The 22,055-nt window shown below is 40.9% G+C and overlaps 1 protein-coding gene across 1 annotated transcript in view; it reads right to left on the bottom strand.

Moving 5' to 3' along the window:
* The window catches only part of pcbp3 (poly(rC) binding protein 3), a 157,801-nt gene extending 138,986 nt beyond the window's left edge, over window positions 1–18,815 (bottom strand). The window contains exon 1 of the mRNA XM_037789616.1: window positions 18,496–18,815. The gene's annotated coding sequence lies outside the window, so the exon portion shown is untranslated. The remainder of the gene's footprint in view (window positions 1–18,495) is intronic.
* Window positions 18,816–22,055: the final 3,240 nt, after the last annotated feature.

Raw genomic sequence — 22,055 nt, 5'->3', positions numbered from 1 at the left:
ATCGCCAAAAAACAGGAAGTTGTTGTAACTTTGGCGTATAGTAACCAATCTGCTCCAAATTTCTCATGCAAGATAAAACGTACGTGAAATGAATATCTGATATGGGTTTCGTGCTCGGGTGTGGCAAATTGGCTCGCTAGCGCCCCCTATTGAGTAGCCCCGACGACACGTTTCCCCTAAATTTACGAAATTTGGTAGGTATATGTACCATGACGAGACGTAAATAAAACCCTCTTGGAGGTATACCGTAAACCCAACCGGAAGTCGGCCATATTGGATTTTATGGCGTTTTTTTTACCATTTCCAGGCGCTGTACTTTAACGAACTCCTCCTAGAGATTTAACCCGATCAACTTCAAATTTGGTCAGTAGTATCTTAAGACCTTTGGGATGAAAAGTTACTCAAAGATCAAAAAGTTATCGAACTATGTTGCCGTGGCGTGGCGGCGAAAAAGCGCCTTTCGCCAAGAAACAGGAAGTTGTTGTAACTTTGTCGTACATTAACCTATATGCTCCAAATTTCTCATGCCTGATAAAGGTCCCTGTCTGACGACATCCATATGCAAATTTTGACTCACAGTCATAGCGCCACCTAGTGGTAACAGGAAATATCATGTTTTACACATTGATGTACTCTGCCTCAGAAATTAATCACATCTACCTGAAACTTGGTCAGTAGTATCTTAAGACCTTTGGGAAGAAAACTTATCAAAAGATCAAAAAGTTATCGAACCATGTTGCCGTGGCGTGGCGGCGAAAAAGCTTCATCGCCAAAAAACAGGAAGTTGTTGTAACTTTGGCGTATAGTAACCAATCTGCTCCAAATTTCTCATGCAAGATAAAACGTACGTGAAATGAATATCTGATATGGGTTTCGTGCTCGGGTGTGGCAAATTGGCTCGCTAGCGCCCCCTATTGAGTAGCCCCGACGACACGTTTCCCCTAAATTTACGAAATTTGGTAGGTATATGTACCATGACGAGACGTAAATAAAACCCTCTTGGAGGTATACCGTAAACCCAACCGGAAGTCGGCCATATTGGATTTTATGGCGTTTTTTTACCATTTCCAGGCGCTGTACTTTAACGAACTCCTCCTAGAGATTTAACCCGATCAACTTCAAATTTGGTCAGTAGTATCTTAAGACCTTTGGGATGAAAAGTTACTCAAAGATCAAAAAGTTATCGAACTATGTTGCCGTGGCGTGGCGGCGAAAAAGCGCCTTTCGCCAAGAAACAGGAAGTTGTTGTAACTTTGTCGTACATTAACCTATATGCTCCAAATTTCTCATGCCTGATAAAGGTCCCTGTCTGACGACATCCATATGCAAATTTTGACTCACAGTCATAGCGCCACCTAGTGGTAACAGGAAATATCATGTTTTACACATTGATGTACTCTGCCTCAGAAATTAATCACATCTACCTGAAACTTGGTCAGTAGTATCTTAAGACCTTTGGGAAGAAAACTTATCAAAAGATCAAAAAGTTATCGAACCATGTTGCCGTGGCGTGGCGGCGAAAAAGCTTCATCGCCAAAAAACAGGAAGTTGTTGTAACTTTGGCGTATAGTAACCAATCTGCTCCAAATTTCTCATGCAAGATAAAACGTACGTGAAATAAATATCTGATATGGGTTTCGTGCTCGGGTGTGGCAAATTGGCTCGCTAGCGCCCCCTATTGAGTAGCCCCGACGACACGTTTCCCCTAAATTTACGAAATTTGGTAGGTATATGTACCATGACGAGACGTAAATAAAACCCTCTTGGAGGTATACCGTAAACCCAACCGGAAGTCGGCCATATTGGATTTTATGGCGTTTTTTTACCATTTCCAGGCGCTGTACTTTAACGAACTCCTCCTAGAGATTTAACCCGATCAACTTCAAATTTGGTCAGTAGTATCTTAAGACCTTTGGGATGAAAAGTTACTCAAAGATCAAAAAGTTATCGAACTATGTTGCCGTGGCGTGGCGGCGAAAAAGCGCCTTTCGCCAAGAAACAGGAAGTTGTTGTAACTTTGACGTACATTAACCTATATGCTCCAAATTTCACATGCCTGATAAAGGTCCCTGTCTGACGACATCCATATGCAAATTTTGACTCACAGTCATAGCGCCACCTAGTGGTAACAGGAAATATCATGTTTTACACATTGATGTACTCTGCCTCAGAAATTAATCACATCTACGTGAAACATGGTCAGTAGTATCTTAAGACCTTTGGGATGAAAACTTATCAAAAGATCAAAAAGTTATCGAACTATGTTGCCGTGGCGTGGCGGCGAAAAAGCGCCTTTCGCCAAGAAACAGGAGGCTGTTGTTACTTGACTTTACATAGTCCAATCTGCTCCAAACTTCACAAGCTGGATAATGGACCAGGCCTGAAGACATATATGTGGTATTATGCGTGATAGTCATAGCGCCCCCTACAGGAAACAGGAAGTTGTTGTAAATTGGCTGTACATTGTCCAATCTTCCCCAAATTTGACATGTTTTATAAGAGTCTTGCCCTGAAGACATGTACGTGCCCCGACGTGCGCATTCCCCCGACGTGCGCGCGTGGGCGAGGGCCCGATCATCGCTGCTTGCAGCTTTAATTCTTATTATTATTCTATTATGTCTTTGCGCGTAAAAATGAGGTGCTTGGGATAATGAACGCTTTTTGAAATTTTGCACACGTGTCAGACGTGCGTGAAATAAATATCTGATATGGGTTTCGTGCTCGGGTGTGGCAAATTGGCTCGCTAGCGCCCCCTATTGAGTAGCCCCGACGACACGTTTCTCCTAAATTTACGAAATTTGGTAGGTATATGTACCATGATGAGACGTAAATAAAACCCTCTTGGAGGTATACCGTAAACCCAACCGGAAGTCGGCCATATTGGATTTTATGGCGTTTTTCTCCATATCCAGGCGCTGTACTTTAACGAACTCCTCCTAGAGATTTAACTCGATCAACTTCAAATTTGGTCAGTAGTATCTTAAGACCTTTGGGATGAAAAGTTACTCAAAGATCAAAAAGTTATCGAACTATGTTGGCGTGGCGGCGAAAAAGCGCCTTTCGCCAAGAAACAGGAAGTTGTTGTAACTTTGTCGTACATTAACCTATATGCTCCAAATTTCTCATGCCTGTTAAAGGTCCCTGTCTGACAACATCCATATGCAAATTTTGACTCACAGTCATAGCGCCACCTAGTTTTAACAGGAAATATCATGTTTTACATGTTGACGTACTCTGCCTTAGAAATTTATCACATCTACCTGAAACTTGGTCAGTAGTATCTTAAGACCTTTGGGATGAAAAGTTACTCAAAGATCAAAAAGTTATCGAACTATGTTGCCGTGGCGTGGCGGCGAAAAAGCGCCTTTCGCCAAGAAACAGGAAGTTGTTGTAACTTTGTCGTACATTAACCTATATGCTCCAAATTTCTCATGCCTGATAAAAGTCCCTCTCTGACACCATCCATATGCAAATTTTGGCTCGCAGTCATAGCGCCACCTAGTGGTAACAGGAAATATCATGTTTTACACATTGATGTACTCTGCCTCAGAAATTAATCACATCTACCTGAAACTTGGTCAGTAGTATCTTAAGACCTTTGGGATGAAAACTTATCAAAAGATCAAAAAGTTATCGAACCATGTTGCCGTGGCATGGCGGCGAAAAAGCTTCTTCGCAAAAAAAACAGGAAGTTGTTGTAACTTTGGCGTATAGTAACCAATCTGCTCCAAATTTCTCATGCAAGATAAAAGTCCCTGTGTGACGACATCCACATGCAAAATTTGGCTCGCAGTCATAGCGCCACCTAGTGGTAACAGGAAATATCATGTTTTACACGTTGATGTACTCTGCCTCAGAAATTAATCACATCTACCTCAAATTTGGTCAGTAGTATCTTAAGACCTTTGGGATGAAAAGTTATCAAAAGATCAAAAAGTTATCGAACCATGTTGCCGTGGCGTGGCGGCGAAAAAGCTTCTTCGCCAAAAAACAGGAGGCTGTTGTTACTTGACTTTACATAGTCCAATCTGCTCCAAACTTCACAAGCTGGATAATGGACCAGGCCTGAAGACATATATGTGGTATTATGCATGATAGTCATAGCGCCCCCTACAGTAAACAGGAAGCTGTTGTAAATTGGCTATACATTGTCCAATCTTCCCCAAATTTGACATGTTTTATAAGAGTCTTGCCCTGAAGACATGTACGTGCCCCGACGTGCGCGTTCCCCCGACGTGCGCGCGTGGGCGAGGGCCCGATCATCGCTGCTTGCAGCTTTAATTTTACTTTGTTATTGTCACCTATATTGGTTATTTATATAAAAACACACAATTCAAATGATTAAGAAATAAATTATTTAATCTTTATTAATAAAAAAATCTTGGAATTAGTAGTTGTAATTATATATTATAAGCTGCTTAGAGCTAGTGTTAGGAAGTCAAACAGATCATATTTCTCTCTCTATTATCTATTTTATATTGCTGTGAAAATATCTCCTTCAAACAACTGTAATTATTCAAGTTTCTTGCCAAAAACTCAATTTTACAGGATTACAATAAATGCATCATGACAGCGTTACACCATCGCCCAATACTCATTTTACTGAGTAGAGCTTGAACGCACCATAAGATAAGATACGATAGAACTTTATTAATCCCAAAGGAAATTCATGTGCCAGAGATTACTCAAAATTACAACAAAATTACAAACAAATTCAAATGTATAAAATACAAGTGTATAAAATTAAGTAAGATACATTTAGTGAAATGAGTAAATAAGATAAGTAAAATAAAAAAGGTAAAGTAAGCTAAAAAACAGAAAATTAAGTAATATTGCATATGATGAGAAAAGAAGTAATATTGCACATGATGGACATTAATATTGTACAAAATGAACAGTGATATTGCACATGAGAATGGTAAAAGTAGTATTGCACATGATATTGATATTATTGTTTTTGTCAGTGTTGGGTGTTTTCAGCTGTTCTTCCTGCAGAAGCAGGATCATAACTTGGCTGTGTAGTGTGTTGCTCTGTTCGGCAGATGAACCAGTCACTGTGATTATTCTGAACAGCATCTTGGGAACAAATTACAATCTAATAAGTGTCTGATTCAGTTAGTTGTTCCTTGTGTTTTAAGGTTGTTCCTCCACGGCTTATTTTGGACTTGCAGTTGTGATAAATTGCACCTTTGTCTTCTTCACTCACTGAAGAACTTCCACACCACCGACATGTTGTGTGTTTGTGACGTTACTGACTGTGCCTCTGTGTGCCGATGTAAAACCTTCATGTAGCGGCTGCACGTGTGTGTGGCCGGCAAAAAAAAGGATATATGAGCATATGAGACTGCTGAAAATCAGCTGATGATTGACGCTGCATCTCTAGCTGTTTAGGGAGCCCTTGATTTATGCAGCAGGGTTTTCTATGAGCAGAGCACACATTTTAAACATCAATATCACAGTCGATCATGTTCATTTAATTATGGGAAGCCAAAATCGTGATCGCGATTAATATTTGATTAATTGCGCAGCCGTAGTTGACATTTTTGTTTTTAAATTAAACTGGTGCAGTGCCCATTCAGAATGTGCCTGTTCAGAATGGGTCGATTGATTTGCCTCAGGTGTTGCTTCTTGCAGCTTTCTCGAGAACTGCTCAACACACTCGTCGCTGCACTTCCTTGGGTCTTTATCAATACACCCGCCATGGCATCCCCTAGCAATGTTAGAGTATACACGTCATTCGGGTGCAAAAGTTCACAAGAACATAGACGGAGAGCAAGCTGTACCCAGCATGGGGACTGCTCATTGTTCCTATGGCCCATTGTTCCTATGGTCCATTGTTCCTATGGCCCATTGCTCTGAAAACACAAACTCTCTGTGCCACAAACAGAAGCACATGGCTAATTATTATGCAGAATGACGTCATTGGGCTTTCCCATTTTTTTTCCGACTGGAGAAGACATGACCCACCACTCCACCTCTTATTTCACGTTGCCTTCGTTGTCGAAATTACAACGATACGTATCTCTTTCCATGGTTCCGATACGATTCAAGGACGATATTTGACTCATCCAGAGCGATACAATGACTTGAAATTGTTACAGTAACTTTTGATTGCCAAAATTTCAATAAGTGTGACTGTGAAATAAATAGCTGTATACTGGACAGAGGACGTCAGGATTCCTCAAAGTGTTTCTTGTGAGGGAATCAAAGATGAATTCATTATGGATATAAACAAGTAAACCCAACGATTAATGGCAAATACATACATGTTTTATTTGAAAATAATAAAAAGTGCAACTTCAGAACCTGCTACTTCAGTTCTCAAGATACCCTTGTACCCTTGTATCTTGAGAACTGAAGTAGCAGGTTCTGAAGTTGCACTTTTTAGTGCAACTTCAGAACCTGCTACTTCAGTTCTCAAGATACCCTTGTACCCTTGTATCTTGAGAACTGAAGTAGCAGGTTCTGAAGTTGCACTTTTTATTATTTTCAAATAAAACATGTATGTATTTGCCATTAATCGTTGGGTTTACTTGTTTATATCCATAATGAATTCATCTTTGATTCCCTCACAAGAAACACTTTGAGGAATCCTGACGTCCTCTGTCCAGTATACAGCTATATAGTGCAATATTTAACAAAAAACGTTACCTATTCTAGTTAAATGAACAGTGGTTTAACCTGCTGCTTCTGTTCTCATTTTCAAAGCAAAAGGTAGAGCTATAATATTTTACAAAAAATAAAATGCAACCAACTTCTCTTCAGGTCAAATGAACAGTGGTTCAACCATCTACTTCTGTTCTCATTTTTCAATATAAACGGTAGAGCAAAAATATTTAACAAAAAATAAAATGCCGCCAACATTTCTTCAGGTTGGTAAACAGTGGTTGAACCTGCTGCTATTGTTCTCATTTGCAATACAAATAGTGCAATATCGAAAATGAGAATGGAAGCACCAGGTTAAACCACTGTCAGTAGGTGCATGGAACGATTGGTTGTGTTGTTGTTGTATTTTATCTGGCCTTTGCATATTCTTCAAACAGCGAGTGATTTATAGATGACATCTTTCCCTTTTGCAAAGTCAAAATGTTTCCACACGCTGGATATCAAACGTGGCTTGAAAATCATTTGTTGTTTTCTTTCTGAGATCGGCGCTGCTGGTGCACGTCAATGACGTCATACACAGGGAGTGAGGGAAAGTGAATCGGAGTAACGTTTAACATTTCTTTACTATTAAAAGTGCAAAAAAATACATCCATATAACGTTTGACGTGCTTAAATACAAGGAACAAATTCTTAGTATCGATACAATCAATTATTTACCTTGCAAATCAATTTTAGATCAATATACGTCCCCCTTGAAGGATAACTTTCTGAGTACCTATCGATGTAGTTGGATCGTAGGAATATAAATCGATACATCGATGTAGTAGATGAATCGTTACATCCCTAATAAACCATGTAATTCTGTTCGGGATAACATGCTGTTGGGACATTTTTCGGACTATTGGGATTACGCATTAGGTTTACAAAAAAAATGGGCCTTCAGAACAATGGCATGGCACCCCCTGTGTGTTCGTTCTGCGGTTTAACAGTTAATAGGGGTCCCTTCTCAAGACACAAGAGAGTGTGTACATAACGCACTACTAATAAATATGTGCGGGAGATCTCAAGAGCTCACACTCAACACTGCAGCAACACCCGGCAAGTGTTAAGTCGATCGGATGAACGATTGCCGAGATCGGACAACATGTCTTTCGAACTAGTTCTGAACAAGCACATACTGAGCCTTAGTCTTGTTACCAACCATCAAAAAAGATCTAAAAACTTTAAGACTACACTAACCCCATTATAGTCTTAAAATAGGGTATTGAGTCAAGGTCAAAATACTACTTCATCATTTAGTCCAGATTATGAAAGTCATGTCAGAAGATCAATGGTAATTAATGGAAAGATTAAAACTAAATATAATATAACTAAATAATCACTAAATTACATACATGCATACTATACACCAGCAGGCTGAATAAAGAGGTCAAGACATGCAGTGATAAATAGAATCTGTAGGGGTCTTGTGTCTTATTTTGCCTGCAGGATGGTGCAGACGGATGTGCCAAACATTTTTGCAGACAGGATTGAATCTCTGTAGGGATGGGCGGGAGTGGGCGTCAATTCTGGGTGCGCAGGTGGGTGCAGGATTTAAAAAACAGTCCCACGCAGACCTTTAAATAATTAATTACATGTTGCAGGCACAACAAAGGTGTGCATGATGCTTCTCCATCACAAACTGGATTGCAGTAAATCAGGGGGATCCCATTTTCACCAGTTTGTCACATGAGAAGGTTTAGAGTTAGAAGAAAACATCAAAAATGGTTTTGGTTTGAAAAATTAAATTAATTTGTCATTAAATTTGAAAAACAATGGTGACAAATAAAACCTAACTGGCGGTAGAATGATTCATGGCATGGGTAGAGAATGTAACCCATATCCTCCAAGGTCAAGGCTAATATTCCATATCTGCTGGAGCACTATCTGAACTCTCTCAGCCTTTCTTTCCATTGTGCTTATAAAATGTCAAACTACTGCCTGATTTTTGTGACACATCATTCATTTCATCCTTCTATTGTGAGAAAACTCAATTAATTTCACTTGGTTTCTGTGAGCACAAACATCATGCTGTTTTCACAGAATTCATGGGAAACCGTCACACCTTTCCTGTTGTGTTAACCAAGAAAAAAAACACTCTGCACAAAGTCGCTCTCTAGTAGGAAAAATAATGTAGGCAGAAACGTGGACCTGTAGTTGAACTTTTGACCTCTGATTTAACTCTATAACATCATAAACCAAAACACTATCACTATTTGGAATTTGATCCAATACACAAATGCTTCAACACATGTCAGATCCCAGCCAGAGTCATAAATGAGCGCATTCGAGCTCTAATCTAATAAAGAAATAACACAAGGCTCATTCTGCCACAACACTCCTCCATGGGTATGTGCATAGTTCTTTGATCACTGCAGCTCTCTTAACTCCAAGCCAACAATAATATGTTCTTGTCACTTCACCCCTTGAGCTGGTTCTCCAAACCCCCTGCATTAGCGAGTATAAAAATAGCACCAACACAGGGGGCAGAAGGGCTGCCTATTTATGACCATACTTCACCACCCAGAGTGATGCTAGGAAAGCAGCAGGGAAGGCTAAAGCCCTGTTCCTGCTCCACCTTTCCCTTCTTAACCCACAGCCTCTTCCATTTTTCCTCTCCCGACTCTTCATCCTCTCTGATTGATCTCGCAACCCTTCACCAGCTTAAATTACATTAGCCAGTGGCGTCGTACAGAGACAAAAAGGCCCTCAGGTTTCACAGATCATAATTCTCTCCAATAGCTTCAACTTTTAAAAGGTGCCATGTTTAATTTCAGCCTCTGGCAATGCCTCACACCCTCCAACCCCTCGCATTCTGTTATGAATTATGACACAGGATAGATTGTTTTTTAAGTTTACAGCCCAGTTCAGTGACAGTGAATTGCTAACCAATCAAGTGAGTGTGAAGAGAGGTTAGAGAGCCCTATGGCCATTTGTTTGTATGCAGGCTGTTCTCATCGGTAGCTATACCTACGAAAAGTACTGCACTGTAATTGTTTTGTATCCGACAAAATCCATGCATATTTAATCCACGTAATTGTGAACCAGGAAATTATAAAGAACGACAAATGCCACACAGGGAGGAGGTTGGGTTGGATGGATGAAAAAAGACCGGACTTTCGCAAAGGAGACCGCTGTTCATTTCCCTTGTGAGGCCAGAAGTCAACGTTGATGAATTTGTCACATAACTTCCGTATTTAAGTTACACCACTTCTGTAGTTATTTTAAACCAAACCACAATCTTTTCATAAACCTAACCAAGTAGTTTTCCTGTGACGACGGATGTTTATTTTGAAAAGACTGTATGCATGCAACATGCAGAAATTGACACATGTTGCTCGACATTTGTAGAAAACGAATGAAAAATGAGGAATAACTTTTCGTAAGATATAAGAACCACTGTATGAGGATTAGGGCTGTGTATTGATCTTGATCTCACTGCTGACTTTGACACCATCTCCCACCCACTACTCATCAAGCGTCTGGCTGATATAGCAATCACTGGTGTTGCACTCACATGGTTTTCCTCATATCTCACGACAGACAACAATATGTACAACTGAGCAACCACAGGTCAAGGTGTTCTACTGTTTCACTGGGTGTCCCCCAGGGGTCAGTATTGGGTCCAATACTATTCATAATTTACCTCCTTCCCCTTGGCGCTATCCTCCGTCATCATGATGTCCACTTTCACTGTTATGCCAACGATACAGAGGTCTACATTTCAACTACACCCACTGCTGCCCTGCCACCCACCTCCCTCGCCACCTGCCTACAACACATCAGTAGCTGGATGTGCAGGAACTTTTTAAAGCTCAATGGCAATAAAACCGAGGCCCTGCTCATCGGCTCCAAAAACAACCTCTCCACATCACCCTCTCATAATTTCCATCATGATGAGGTGCAAAGGCATGCCACATAAAAAACGTCACCCAGACTGTTTTCTTCCACCTCCGCAACATCTCCAGACTCCGCTCATCCCCGTCTCATTCCAGCACAGAAATCTTGGTCCACGCATTTGTTACATCCCGGATTGATTACTCTGGCCTTCCCACCAAACTGCTCAACAGACTTCAAATCATTCAGAACTCTGCCGCCCAGATCATCATCCGCACCAGATCCTCCGACCACATCACCCCCATCCTCATCCAACTACACTGGCTCACTGTTCAACACCGGATCAACTTCAAAAACCTTCTGCTCACGTACAAAGCCCTCCATAACCTCGCCCCCACCTACCTCACAGACCTCCTTCAGGAGTACACCCCCTCCCGTTCCCTCCGCTCATCTTCAGCTGGTCTTCTGACCACCCCCACCTCACGCCTCAGCACCATGGGAGCTAGGGCGTTCAGCTGCTCTGCTCCCAGGCTATGGAACTGTAGTCTGTCCATCAGTCCATCACATGTGTCTGCATAAATGTGTCTCTGTCATGTCTGGCTGTTTTTATCTGTTTGAGTGGAATTTTATCTTTGTAAGGTGTCCTTGGGTGTCTTGAAAGGCACCACTAAATAAAATGTATTATTATTATTATTATTATTATTATTATTATTATTATTATTGGCAAGAATCTTGTGATACATTAAGTGTCATGATAGAGGGGTTATGATTCAATATTGCTAACAGGGCTGTCAATCAATTCAAATATTTAATTGAATTATTAAATCAATCACAACAGTACAGTGCTAAAACAAGCATTTCAGTCAGAGGGTGAATACAGGTATATTCAGACGGACAGTATGAGCAAAACAATGTGTTTTTTGACCCCTACAGCATGTAAACATGTTCTAGTAGAAACCCAAAATACAAGTTTGAACCTGAAAATGAGCACGATATGTCCCATTTAAGAATAAATAATGTGCTTTAATGCTGAGTAGTCACATAATACAACATATTGCCATTCAACAGTTTGTATGATATCTTGCAAAAAAGTTATTCCTCTTTTTAAGTTTGTTTTCTTGTGAATGTCCAGCAACACGTGTCATTTTCCGCTGGTTACATGCGCAAGGCATCACTTAAGTACGTAAGTTACATGACAAATACATCAAGGTTGACTTCTGGTTTCACCAGCCAGACCATTCTGCATAATAATACGCTACTGTGCTACTGATGGTGTGATCGTTGAAGGTGGGTGGGCTGGGGGAGCCTTTGAACTTTAACAACCAGGGTTCCATGGAGGTCTTAATCCAGCCTTGACCGTAGGTGGCGAACCCTTTTTAATTTTGATTTTAATTTAACGGCCCTTATATGCTGTGCTTAATCAGGTGGTCTTTGTAATTGATCAGGTGGTCACATTTCACATGTCAAAAGAATATGGTGTAAAAACAAGACTGACAACTGATTCAGCAGGATTATACCATGTCTGCATCAATCTAAACGTACATGCTGTGCAATGTGTCTAAAAGATTTAGACTAAAACATTAACCCTCTGAGACCTGCGATCCTGACCAACTTTATTGTCGTTCGGAAGCTGTCGCAGGTTCACTTTTAGAGCTCGAGTGAAGCTGCACATTTCATATGAAAACCTAAAGAATCCATCGGTACCAACCACGTCATGCTAGCTTGTCAGGAAGGAGGATACATAACATTCCAAAATTACGCTAAATTTTGGCGAGGTAAAACTGACATTGCCATTTTCAAAGGAGTGCCTTGACCTTTGACTTCAAGATATGGGTATGAAAATGCGTTCTATGGGTGGCCTCAGTACCCGGCTGTTTTGGGCAAAAACATGCAGTTTTTTTTAATCCAGTATAAATGTCTTATTTTCACCTATTCTAAAATGATGTGTTTGAATATTCCAGTTTACTGGGGTCCCTATACAGTTTTGGAATTACATACATTGGGTATCCCAATTGTATTCAGGTGTGATGATGTTAGTCTCCACAGTAGACATTTCATTGTAGTGAGACCATTTTTTGAAATTTGACCTCCCTGTATAAAATGACCTGTGGTGACCTCTAGGATAATCACAGCCTCATGAAACTTTACAGCCACAAACTAGAGACCTAGAGCATTCAGAGGATGGATGGATCAGACTAGAGACCTAGAGCATTCAGAGGATGGATGGATCAAACTGGAGACGTAGAGCATTCAAAGGATGGATGGATCAAACTAGAGACCTAGAGCATTCAGAGGATGGGTGGATCAAACTAGAGACCTAGAGCATTCAGAGGATGGATGGATCAGACAAGAGACCTAGAGCATTCAGAGGATGGGTGGATCAAACTAGAGACCTAGAGCATTCAGAGGATGGGTGGATCAAACTAGAGACCTAGAGCATTCAGAGGATGGATGGATCAAACTAGAGACCTTGAGCATTCAGAGGATGGATGGATCAAACTAGAGACCTAGAGCATTCAGAGGATGGGTGGATCAAACTAGAGACCTAGAGCATTCAGAGGATGGATGGATCAGACTAGAGACCTAGAGCATTCAGAGGATGATGGATCAAACTAGAGACCTAGAGCATTCAGAGGATGGATGGATGGATCAAACTAGAGACCTAGAGCATTCAGAGGATGGATGGATCAAACTAGAGACCTAGAGCATTCAGAGGATGGATGGATGGATCAAACTAGAGACCTAGAGCATTCAGAGGATGGATGGATCAAACTAGAGACCTAGAGCATTCAGAGGATGGATGGATCAAACTAGAGACCTAGAGCATTCAGAGGATGGATGACTTTCCAAGGTAGATTGACAATAAGGAGGTTTCTGAGCAGTTTCCACAACAGATTTTTTGATACCACTGAAATGTTCAGAGATTTACAGAACCTACAGATTCTAGCTTTGAGTACTTTGCGAAGTTATGTGCTATGTTAATTATGATCTTACTGAAAGAACCGAGGAGGGGTAAACGAGTGCTCAAAGCAGCTACAGCAGCTGCCAGTTATCAAAAGTTATTTGACAGGTGACTAATAGAAATGTCAGTCTGACTATGAAAATTCACTAAGTATGATTAGATAAAAAGTAATAACTGAAAAGCATTTGAAAAAGTCCAGCACCTGGTATGAAATAATAATAAATTGAATCCGATAGAAAGATCTAGAAATAAATATTAATAATTGAGTCTCTTGTGTGCAAAAATTGCTGTATGACTCACTGGAAAGGCGAACGGAACGGTAAGCAACCTTAAAGTAATTAAAAAGCCAATAAAATTCAAATCAGGTTTTGTTTTGACTCTTTAATCTAATTTTCAAACGCTCTAATATTCAAAATAAAAAGCTGATACATTCCCAGATTTTTGTAATCAAATTATATAAAAATAATCAACCATTAAGTTTGAACTTGTGCTTTAAATGATGCTCTTTGTTTACCACAACAACTCTCAAATAAGAGAGTTTCATGTAGTTCTTTTCTGAACTGTGGTCATATTTTAAAAACTTTTTTTTCATTTTTTAAGATTATTTATGACCACAACATGGTCCTAATGACATTTCACTTGTACTCATTTTGCAGCATCATAATATTTTAATATGTGTAATGTCTAAACAATCTAGGTTTAATAATGAATGTGTCAAACACTATTACAATTTCAGTTCAACAAATTTGAATTCATACACAGCATGAAACGTTAATTTAGCCCATTGAAAAGTAATTCTATATAATTCTTTTTGTAAAACGTAGATGCCAGCGTACAGTTAGTTTTCCATTATATTATCTCTAAATCAGCACCCATCAGACCAAACAGGAATTCCTCTGCAGACCTTTTGTCTGCGTCCATCATTCTGTGACAGCTACCAAAACAGCAGCCAGTCGGTGTCAGTGGCCTTTTCCACACTGAGCCCGTCCCTACCCAGGCAACTCCCGGCACACTCTGTGCCCTGAGCCAGGCCAGCGGGAGATCCGGAACGGCTCGAATGGGCCAAGGCACAAAGGGCCAGCTGCTTGCAGAGCATTGGCTTTACATAGAAGGAAGCAGGGCTTACTGAATATACTGGATACATGTGATCCATCTTTTTATAGTGTGGTTGTTCAAAATGACAAATTAGCCATGGAAACAGGAGCACACTGAAAGTGAATTTTGAGGCAGACGTTTATAGAGAATCTATGCATTAATGTATAATTACTGAGCATTCATTGAATAATAAGCAACTAGCCCATGATCAACCTGTGAGTGGTATCCTCTGCTTCATCCCCGTCTTTTCTCAATGACGTTATTCAAAAAAACAAAAGCCTGTCCACTCACATTTCATATGCTGCCACTTCAACGACTTCATTAGCGTGTTTTGCTCAACTCAATTCCCCAACCTTCACAACACCTAGTGCCCCAGACTGACATCTGTGGCAGTATGTGACGTGAAAGTGTAAAACTGGTCTGACATGGTGAGCTACGCTCATTGTCTGCATTAACTGCATGCAGCTCAACTTAAGCTTCAAGCAGTGGCTTATGAAGGCATGCAAGTGCACAAGCAGGAGTGTGCAAACACATCACCAAGGCTCATAAATATGTCATTCTACAAGGAATTTTATGTATGCATTCTTATGAGAGCTTACACTGAAAGGGTTGACGTGCAGTAAGTGCATTAAATATGGCTGCATAAGAGCTGATGTGGTGAAAATAAAAAACAGCAAAGCCATTTTATTACCATTCATAGTTATTTAGTTCTCTCAATGACCTTTATACCTACATTATCCTAAACTTTGACTAAACCTGCACTTTATAGTGATTTAAAGATATTAGTCAATTTCAGAAGATGGTTAAGGTTTGTGACATTTAAGTTTTCACAGACCTGAATAGAAGAAAGAGCCTTTCTCAGAAACTAAGAAATCATTTTCCCTTGAGACTATACGTCAGCCGTTCATTCATGGAAATATGTCATTCACAAAATACAGCTGAGTGCTTGACGCAATACACTAATGTCAATCTGCCGAGTTTGAGTTTGCTTTTATTGGTGACCTTAATTTTTCACCTTAAAGGGATAGTTTGGATAATTTGAAGTGAGGTAATATAACCATATTTTATATTGTAGAACAAAATGTTAAAATGTCCTCAGCTTGTCTTAACCAGAGACCTTATTTCAGGCATCTAACTAAAAAAAACATTGACATCCAGACGAAGGAACCGGAAGTGCTAAAATGCTAAGTCATTTCCAGGTTTTAGGACTTATTCCTGTAGCACTTCATACACTGACTATATGGGGTTTTACTTCATACACTGACTTCAAATAATCCAAACTATCTCTTTAATTAGTATTTCTGTTCAACGAGCAATATAACTTTGAATGCAGCTTGGACTCTATTAAGGTTTAAAGGCCTCTATCAACATGCTCTTTGTGATGATACGTGGGAATTAGAGTCTGGGATAATACATGGAGGATGAGCAGTTGTGACTTTGCTGAAGCATTTGGCCTACAGCCAGCTGAGCATCTGTGGGGTAGAGCAGACAAACACCTGCATGTTTCTTCATGAAGTAAAGACACCTAATTTACACGTGCTAATCAACAACCCAACACCTGAATGCATGCCAACAACATCATGAATAAATACGCTCTTCACTGACTGATTTATGGTCAAAAAACATCATAAATATGCCGAATTCAAAATGACGTTCAGAGTTAGATTTTAAGTGTCAAGGATTTCCGTTCTTTTCATTCAGTTGTTCCACACAAACTAAAAGCCTTTCAGTGAAAGCTGCTCTCCCTCGAGGCAGCCCTGTTGGGAAGACCCTCGTTCCCAAGATGCTTTGTCACAGATGCTCTTTTTGTGTAAATTAGAAAATAATTATCACAGAAAGAAAGGTCAAACTGATAGAGAAGGCCAGTTTGTTTGTTTTAAAGTTGAAAGTCGCAGGCAAACTTAATATGATTGCATCATGAAAATACTATAAGAAATATAAATGCCTTCAATAAGGCAGGAGACCCGACCTGTGATTGGATCATAATAACGTCGTTCTTTTAAATTGAATTATCTGAAGACTTTGAAAGAATAAAATGAACAGTCATAGCTTTGTAGTAGGGCTGTCAATTGATTTCAAGTATTAATTGCGATTAATCACAAATTAATAACACATATTTTGTATCTGTTCATAATGTACCTTAAAAAGAGAATTGTCAAGTATTTAATACTCTTATCAACATGGGAGTGGGCAAATATGCTGCTTTATGCAAATGTATATATATATTTATTATTGGAAATCAATTAACACAAAACAATGACAGATATTGTCCAGAAACCCTCACAGATGTTTAGCATGATATTTAGCATAAAAATATGCTCCAATCATAACATGTCAAACTGCAGCCCAACAGGCAACAACAGCTGTCAGTGTGTCAGTGTGCTGACTTGACTATGACTTGCCCCAAACTGCATGTGATTATGACAAAGTGGGCATGTCTGTAAAGGGGAGACTCGTGGGTACCCATAGAACACATTTACATTCACTGATCTGGAGGTCAGATGTCAAGGGACCCCTTTGAAATTAGCCATGCCAGTTTTTCCGATTTCCAATTTAGCGCAAGTTTGGAGAGTTATTTAGCCTCCTTTTTGACAACTTAGTATGACATGATTGGTACCATTGGATACCCCAGGTTTTTTTAGTTCCATATGATGCCAGCATCTTCACTCTTGCTTTAAAACTGAGCCCGCTACAACCTCTGGAATATAGATTGTGTTAATGTGTTAAAGAAGTTAGTGGAGTTAAAACAAATTTGCGTTAACATGTTATTGTGTTATGGTGTTAACTTTGACAGCCCTATTTTGTAGATATTTTTTGTTTTTTTTAAGTGATATTTACAAATTGATATGATATGATGATATAATAATATGTGATTAAAAACATCTGTTTTCATGCACCTTTGCTCCTCACATTTAAACATGTAAACACCCACCTCCTCTCAAAAACCCTCCAAAGAAACAAAACACCCCACCGAGAGAAGCATTTCCTCAGCTGTTGACATTGTTGTAAGGTCCAATTTTCAGATATGATAGAGTGGCTTTAAAAACTCCTGGCTGACAGTATTGATGTCTCAAGCACTTTAGCAGTATCTCTGTCTCCCTCACACACACACACACACACACACACACGCACACACACACACACACACACACACACACTCCACTTCCCCTTCCTGGTAAAGTACAGGATGTGCGGATGGAGAACTAAGCAGTTTTTTTTTGTCTCCTCTGCTGTTGCCAGGAATGCTTTATGGGCCATGTTAATATTGGACTTCTCTTGCTGGAAGGATTGCTTGATTCAATCAAGCAAGTCACTGCCTTGTAAAGTCATTACACTTTGTGCAATGTCATGCGTTCTGGAGCCAGTGGACAGTCCTGTGTTCTGTCCCGGCATCAGGGAAGTGGCCTAGCGAAAGCACGTGTGCCTGGCGCGTCAGCGCCTATAAATAGCCATCACCAACTAACAGAAAGACTTTTGAAAAATGAATTAGAGATGCATTTTCCATAACCAAAATACAGCATGTTGTCCTTGTCAACTTGTGCTCCGGGCAGACTTAGAAATAAAAGACTTGACTCACTTTCCCACTGAATTTGCGACCGCTTAAAGCAGGAGGGTATGAGATTGCAAAAGACATGAGCAGAGGAGATGAAGCGATTGTGGGTTAGAGAGAGGGGGGGGATGTTGATATCAGGGCTGAATATCAGAGGAAGAAGAGAAATACAGTGACCTCGCTGATATCATCTCCTGCAACTGTGTCACTTGTCTGAGAGGGACAGAAGTGCTGCAGGGAAAACTTGAAATATGCATAGAGGAAAGGCGGAGAAGCCAGAGAGAACAGAGAGAACAGAGAGAACAGAGAGAACAGAGAGTGGAAAGAAAACAACAACAAAAGCAGAAGGAGAGGCGGGAAGTACTTTTTAAAGCATCAGTGCCGGCTGAAATAAGCAGAGTCTTACCTGCTCAGAGGTTTTGGTTGGTGGGACGGAGAAGTGAGGAGAGTCAAAGGGTCCCGGGGTGGTCTGGGTGGTAGGGGGGGTCTCGGTCCGGCTTGAAGCAGGGCTGGAGGGTGGTCCAGGAGAGGGGAGGAAGGATGGAGTGACAGGGAGCAGGGAGACAGGGAGGCTAAAGGGGGGAGAAGAAACGCTGCTTGCCTCTCCCTCCCTTTACTCTCTCTCTCTTTATCTCTTTTCTCCCTCCAACATACACACACACACACACACACGCGCTCGGAGGCAGACACCAAAACCCAGAGTCACTCAGATAATAGGCAGAGAAAGAGTCTTTACATTTACACGCTCTGCCACAGGGGGAGGATGGGGTGAGCTCTCCTCCCACTCTCCTCTAGGCAGCCAATGGGAGGCGGCACAGAGGTGTCCAGGCAGCCAATGAGAGAGTAAGCAGCCGGTGCCTTGCCCCAGCCAGTAAGTGCAATAGCTCATATCCAGTTGAAATAATTACAATATGGAAGGAGTCGTGGAAAGCTACCCTTTTTTGAAGGACAGACGGAGCGTTGCGGTCCAGCCAGTGAGTGTGATTTAGGGCTGCAACAGACATTAGAGTGATTAGATTCTAGGCCACTTAACCCCGGCACAATATCACTGCCTGCTCCTCTGCAGACCTGGCAGAGACCCGGCCGCCTCACTGGAAAAAAGGCTTCAGTCAGCTGGAGTTTGAGAATTACTCATGTACGGTCAAACGAGCCACACATGCACAAAGGCAGGGACACATGATGACACATGCAGGCATGTGTTCACATTCACAAGCTCTCACACACACACCCACATAATCAATTCCCTTCTGCCACGTCCAGCACATTTAGCATTCCCCTACAGCGCTCATCAACAGCACTGAGCAGAGAAGAAGAACAAAGTGTGAAATTTCATCAGGCGTTGTTGCTCGTATGTTCACTAAGGAGCATACTTCACTTCCACAAGTCTTATTTTATTCCCCCCCCCAATCGATGGCTCTGGCAAGCACCCAGCTTGATAAATGATCAATGGTGAACTGTCAGGTTGAGGAATGAAAGGCACATCACCACTCCACTCCTCATTCTGCACAGGGAAGTGAAGGAAACAGCGGTTATACTGTTACATCAAGAACAGAGCAAAAGAAGCAGTACTTTTCCGTTGTTCTTTTTGTCAGCAAACACAGCTCGGCGACTTGCTGAAAGGTGGATTTTGTGAGGGATGGGGGGAATTCTCAGGGGCCGCCAGCTGTGGGAGGTGTGGGGGTTTTATGTATTACTGTGAAACTCTGGGTTTTTCTTTGTGATGTTCACAAGCTTTTACAGTGACTTGGCTTCGCTGTGAAAAGAAAGTGTCCGAGAGGAAAATGATACCTCCATTCCTAAACTGCTGTTCGGGGTGGCGGGCAGCGGGAGCCTGTCCAAGCATGCATTGGACAAGAGGCGGAAGTACGCCCCGGACAGGTGGGCAGTCTATAACACACGTAGACCGACACTCACATTTACGCCCGTGGGCACTGGAGTATTTTCAGTTCACCTAGTCTGCATGTGTTTGGGATGTGGGAGAAAACCCATGCAGGCGTACATACAGAGTAATGGCAGCAGTCAGACGGTGGGTTTCCAGGGAACACTAGTAGTTAGTAGTAGATTGAAGTCATTTTTTCTGCCATCTCCTCTCCTTCTGCTCAAGATCCCTTGTCAAATGTTAATCTGAATAGGCTTGACAATGTCTGTAGCCCTTTTTTCTCATTTTCAGACATGGAATACATGATCAAACATAGCTCTCCATTAATGTTCATTATGGCTTTATTCAGACGTGACAGGAGAGGGAGCACTGGCACAGTGGTCACATGCCGTATGTGGCGCATTTTTTTCTTTTTGTAAATCCATTCACTGAAAATGTAATAATTAATTTAGTTCACTTTTTTTTATGAAGCCTTATAATTAAAGTGGCAATAATCAGAATATTTTTGGCATCATTGGGCAAAAATTCCATAATAACCTTTCAGCATATTGTAATTCAAGTGTTCTGAGAGAAAACTAGACTTCTGCTCCTCCTCATGGCTCTGTTTTCAGACTTTACAACATCTAGCCTGTGATGGGAGACTTTGACCAATCACAGGTCATTTCAGAGAGAGAGAGCGTTCCTATTGGCTGTTCATTCAATGGAGGCAGCTGTCAATCACTCGCCAACTCTGATCAAACGGTCAAACTAGGCAGTGCTGATCAAATATGAATCAATATTGTCCTGACAATAAAAACGTACACAAATTCACTAATATGTAGAATATTACTACTGACATTCCTGTAATATTACATCACAATGTCTGCTGTATTAGCCGTGTGTTTACTACGTGTTTATTTGCATATAGAGCGGGGCAGTGAGATCAGATCACAAGTGGTCACTGGAGACGCATTCTAATGCCAGGTGTGAACAGACGTACTCAGAGCTGTCCACTTGTGATCGGATCACCCAAGACGCATGTTAATGGCAGGTCTGAACAATATGGAGCCTTTAAATAACTTAACTCTCTCTTTATTGCAACTGCAGTCATGTTGCTCCCGTAGTGTGCCCTTCTGCAAGTTTTGCAAAACCGTGTTCTTCAAGCTATTCTTTTAACAGCTGTGCACGAGAATAGACTTCGACGGCGTAAACAGGCAACTGAGACACATATTCTGAATGCCCTGTATATGTGTTGAAAGAATGCTCCTTGAACCCGAATAACATCGGCATATCCTACGTGTCTTAATCAGAAAATGCTCCATTCGGACTAAAGCCTCATCCACATCAGGAACGTCAGGAGCGCGTGGCGGCTGTCTGGCTCTATCTGTAGAATATGTTACGGAGATGAAAGAAAGTAAAGACTTGTTTTTAAATCAACACAATTCCTGCTTTCATTTCAAAATAAAAGCCCTCAAGCGTTTTTTTCTGTGGACAGAGTCCCTTCATTTGTTAACACAAGGCTTTTATTCTGAAATATGTGCTGGACAGTGATGTGGAACATGCAGTGACTTAGAGAGTTCAATGAATGAATATAGTACCGGGTTTTAATTGTGGATTATTACTATTATTTACAAATTACCACATGTTTCTTAACCTTTCTCTGTCTAAAATGAATATAAATGATATTTATAATGAAATTAAATGGACGTTATGAAAGGCAAGCTCTATGTAGAAAGAAAGGGCTGACAGCAGCAGCTGCAGCAGCTGGAACGCAGCTAAAATGCAGCTGGTGTGAACACCCGACGCGTCAATCACGCAGCCGCCACGCGACACAGCCTCCGCCACGCGACACAGCCTCCGCCACGCGACACAGCCTCCACCACGCGACACAGCCTTCGCCACGTGACTCAGCCGTCAAAATATTTGTATACAGCACATACTACTAGGGCTGTCAAAGTTAACGCAAATTGATTTTAACGCCACCAATTTCTTTTCAATAGTATATTTATTGTTTTTTTGTTCATTTTGAAACAACAGAACAAACATTCACAAACGTCAACAATAATAACATTCTCGGTACAAAGAAACTTAACAAACCTAATATTAAT

The sequence above is a fragment of the Sebastes umbrosus genome, chromosome 13, assembly GCF_015220745.1.
Source record: "Sebastes umbrosus isolate fSebUmb1 chromosome 13, fSebUmb1.pri, whole genome shotgun sequence".
Classification (NCBI taxonomy): Eukaryota; Metazoa; Chordata; class Actinopteri; order Perciformes; family Sebastidae; genus Sebastes; species Sebastes umbrosus.
This window is presented reverse-complemented; position numbering and strand designations above follow the sequence as displayed.